General features: G+C 52.8%; 2 pseudogenes; both read left to right on the top strand.

Annotated features, from left to right (window-relative positions):
* The first annotated feature begins 292 nt into the window (after nt 1-292).
* LOC102022991 lies at nt 293-1,438 on the top strand (annotated as a pseudogene).
* Nucleotides 1,439-3,951: 2,513 nt separating this feature from the next.
* Nucleotides 3,952-4,228, top strand: part of LOC102023315 — a 6,505-nt pseudogene continuing 6,228 nt past the window's right edge.

The following is a 4,228-nucleotide window of genomic DNA, read 5'->3' as shown; positions in this document are numbered from 1 at the left end:
ATGCGTGCTTGGCAAATATTTCTTCCATTCTGTGGCTTCCTTTGCACTATCTTCACTGGCTATGTTAATTACAGAAGTGGTTACTTCTGACATAGTCCACTTCATTTTCTTTTATTACCTGAGGTCCTGGATGCTTTTGTAAAGAGAATTTATTTGGGAGCGGGTCCGCACTGGGAGGGCACCTAGCGGAGGAGCCCAGGGGCGTTGTCGGCCCGCTCCTTGCCCTCGGCCTCCCTCCGCGGCCCTGCCAGGGCGCAGCCGCCTGCCGCTGCCGGTGCGCCGCCGCTTCTCGATGGGCAGCCTGCTCTGTGGGCTCGGCCCGCGCGAGCCCATCACCGTGGAGGTCTGCGACTTCACCTGGCAGACAGACTCGGAGCCTGAGTCTGAGGATACGGGGCCAGGCGGTGGTGCGGGCCGGAGGCTGGAGCCGGAGCAGGAGCGCGAACCGGAGCGGGAGCGCGAGCCGGAGCGCGGCTGCCCATGGCGGAACAGGGACGCGGAGACAGGGACGCGGAGGCGGCGGGCGCCGGGCAGGGTGGTGATTCCACTGAAGCAACTGCTAAACCAAAAAGAAGTTTTTATGCTACTAGGGATTTGTACGGATACCGACACCAGTACCCAAACTTCCGAGATATCTGATATCAAAATGATTTGAGCAATCTTCGTTTTTATAACAATAAAATTCCATTTAAGCCAAATGGTATTTACATTGAAGAAGTTCTAAATAAATGGAAAGGCGATTGTAAGAAGCAGGAGCACAACCACACTTAAGTTCAATGGCTATTTCCCCTGAGGGAACAAGGCTTGAACTTTTATGCTAAAGAACTAACTACATATGAAATTGAGGAGTTCAAAAAGACAAGCAATTCGAAGACTCCTCTTAGCTTATAAAATGATGCTAGAGTGTTTTGGAATAGAATTGATCCATAGAATGGGGAATGTTGCTTGGGTTCTTAACTGGCAGGAAAGATTTCAGCATCAAAATGAGTCTCAGCACAACTATTTAAGAATCACCCGCATTCTTAAAAGCCTTGGTGAGCTTAGATAAAAAAGTTTTAAATCTCCTCTTGTAAAATTTATTCTTCACGAGGCTGTCGTGGAAAACACCATTCCCAGTATTAAGCAGAGCACTCTGGAGTATTTTGTTTATACCATCAGAGACAGGAGAGAAGGGAGAAAGCTCCTGGGATTTGCCCGGAAACAATACAGGCCTTCTGAGAACTTCACCTGGGGTCACCCAGGAAAGAGCAGACCGAGGCTGCCAAGGGCCAGAGAGTGGCTGCCCCCACCACCTCCAGTCACAGCAGTCAGACTTCTGCGCACAAAAAAAGCCAAGGACTCCAAAAATGCCTCCACAGCTGTTCATTTAAACAGCAAGGTATCCAAAGAAAAGGAAGTGGCACCCAAAGAGCTCAGGGAAGGGACAGACAGGCCTTGAACCCTCAGCGATTCTGCAGCTGCACTCTCCCAAGTGCTAGGATGGCCTGTGCCTTACCAGGTATCCTACGCCATGGTTCACCTTTGATAACTAGATATCTTCCCAAACCCTCATGCCGTCATAAAAGGAGCTCTGGGGAGGTGATCAGATCATGGGGATGATACTCAGCACCCAGTAGCCCAATGTTGTGTTTCTGGGTCAATGTCCTGTGGGCGGATGAAACCTTATCAGAGGAGGCAGGTCCTCTGGGGCGTGGTGTGGTGCGGTGCTCTCTCTTCCCAGCTCCTCCCTTCCCCCAGGTGTCTCCTCCCTGCTGCCATGCCACGAGCTCCTCCTTCTCTGCCCCACCATGTTGGGGACATGGGTGCACACTCAGCCCTGGAGAAGAAAGGGGGAATGGGTGCAGGAAGGCAATACCATAAGACGGAAACACAAGCCACACTTTTAACAGCTAGAAACGATGAATATGGGGGCAGTGGCACACACCTGTAATCCTGGCTGCATGGAAGGCTGAGGCATGGGGATTGCAAGTTCCAGGGCAGGCTGGGGAACAAAGTGAGACTCTGCACAAGAATACAAACAATGAAAGAAGCCGCTGGAATGTAGCTCTATAGTGGAAGATTGGTCAGCCTTCTGAGGCCCAGAGTAGGAGACCCACTACCACGGGGAAAGGATGACATTTCGCATATAGCTGCTCTTAGGGGAAGGAAAAAGCAAAGAGACACAAAGAAGTACCGAAATTCAGGAAACCATTTCTTGTTCCCAAGGGATATTAGATGGCTAATGTCCCTGTCCCCTTGTGTGAGGTGCCCGGCCTCTCCCAGCCTGTCACCTTCCTCCATGACGCTCTCACAGGCTCCTAGGAGTCACTTAGGACAGCTGCAAAATGTCCCAGAGAGAAAGATCAATCAGTGGCCCGCTGACTACCCTGAGGACTCCTGTCCCGGACACCGGTGATGCCTCGGTGCTCCGTGCCCAGAAGTCAGAAATCAGGAGGCAGACGATGAGGACACTGGAAGACCAAGGTGGAGAAAGGGCAGGAGGGAGGGAGGGTGGGCAGAAAGAAAAGCAGCGGGTCAGCAGGACGAATGACAGTGTGTCTGGACAGAACACTGGCGATTGCGCTCATCCTGAGAGGGGCCCAGAAAATGCATTTATTCCCACCTTGCAGACTGAGGTCACTAAAAGTGTCCCTAATATACATGTGCGTCCATCTGTGTGTGGCTGTGCACCCACACAGTGTGTCCACCGTGTCTTACTTCTTCATATTATATGGCATGTGCCATGGGCACCGTAATCAGGTCCTACTTGTGGATAGCTGTGCTGCACGCAGGGAGAAGTAAAACCAGTTCGCTGGTATTTCCTCAGCTTTTTGGCTTTGGGTAACAGGAGCCCTGTGTTTATGAGGAGCTTCCAAAAGCTGAGGTTTCCTTAGGTCAGTGTCCATTTACAAAGGCTGCACGGTCCAAACTCCTTTCCTAGGCCTGGAGAAGGGTAGAAAAGCACAGCACATGCAGAGTCCTTAGGACAAGGCTGTCCCATTCCTGACGCAGGCTAGAAGGGCAGCCCTGCCACTGCCCCTTTCAGGAAGTGACCTGCTCACAGGTTTCGGTCCCAGCCATGCCACTGACAAGCCTTTCCCACTTCCATTACTTTCTTCTTGTTTTCTTTGCTTGGTTTTTTGTTGTTTTCATTTCATTTTGGTTTTGCTTCGCTTGATCTTTTGAGGTAGGGTCTCACTGTGTGATTCAGGCTGGTTTCCGCTTTCCTTTGTAGCCCAGTCCTGCATGGAAGTGGCAGTGATCCTCCTGCCTCAGCCTCCTGAGTGCTGAGATTACGCTTGTGGGTCAGCACACCTGGCTCCACGCTTGCTTTTAAATCCCTCTAACTATAACTCATGCCTGGAATATTATCGTGCAGTAGCTAGATCCCGGCTTCCTTTAGGGATGGTTTTCCTCCCACTCTCAACTGCATGGGGCACTTGCAACCCAGAACACCAGACAGCAAGTACGTTGGTACATTGTTGGTAAGTCAAAGTTGTTGAAATGAATCTTCAGAACTGTACAGAAAAGCAGAATCTGAGTTTGCATTTGCAGCTCCATGCAGTCTGCACCCTGCTCTGGCCCTGATTCAACGTCATTCTCTTGTTAGAATCCCCGTGTGCGGGCAACATTTCCCCGATCTGTTCATAGACATACTGGGAATGTATCCTGCTCCCTGCCAGAGGGCACCGTGTGCACCCTGGTGACCAAGGGCACCAGACGCAGCAGTCTCACATCCCCTAGGTGGCCTTTGGCTCAAGGAGGGCGGGAAGAGGCCCTAGGAGAGAGAATGAGGCTCAGGTCAGCCCCTGCCCCCGGAGAACCTTGCTGCCTCGGAGGTGGAGGCGGCACTCGGCCTGCAGCCTGGTTCCACGGTGCGGTCTTTGCACGAAGCTCTGCCAATGCCTCAGGAGCGGGAGATGAAGGCAGTGAGGGGAGGCACTGCTGCCTGTGCCCAGGCTGCCCGAGCTCATGGCCGCTGCTGCCCTCCAGGCTCTTGGTGCCAGCAAGGAAGGTGCTGAGATTCAGAGTGCAAGAAAGCCCCAGCACTTCCTGAGCAAGCCCAAGCACTGCAGACTGTGAGCAAGAAGCCCAGCACCCCAGACTGCAAGATTAGGCCTCTGCTCAGAGCGTCCAAGAATCCTCAGAGAGCACAGGCCCTGCACCCAGCAGTGGCTCCAACCCGCCTCGCTGGGCCCCACCTGGCCACTTCTGGCTGCAGGGCCTCCACCCAGGCTCAGGGCTCTTG

This window comes from Chinchilla lanigera, unplaced genomic scaffold (genome assembly GCF_000276665.1).
Source record: "Chinchilla lanigera isolate Chin_1 unplaced genomic scaffold, ChiLan1.0 scaffold00496, whole genome shotgun sequence".
Taxonomy (NCBI): Eukaryota; Metazoa; Chordata; class Mammalia; order Rodentia; family Chinchillidae; genus Chinchilla; species Chinchilla lanigera.
The sequence above is the reverse complement of the archived record's forward strand: the minus strand, read 5'-3'. Positions and strand labels throughout refer to the sequence as shown.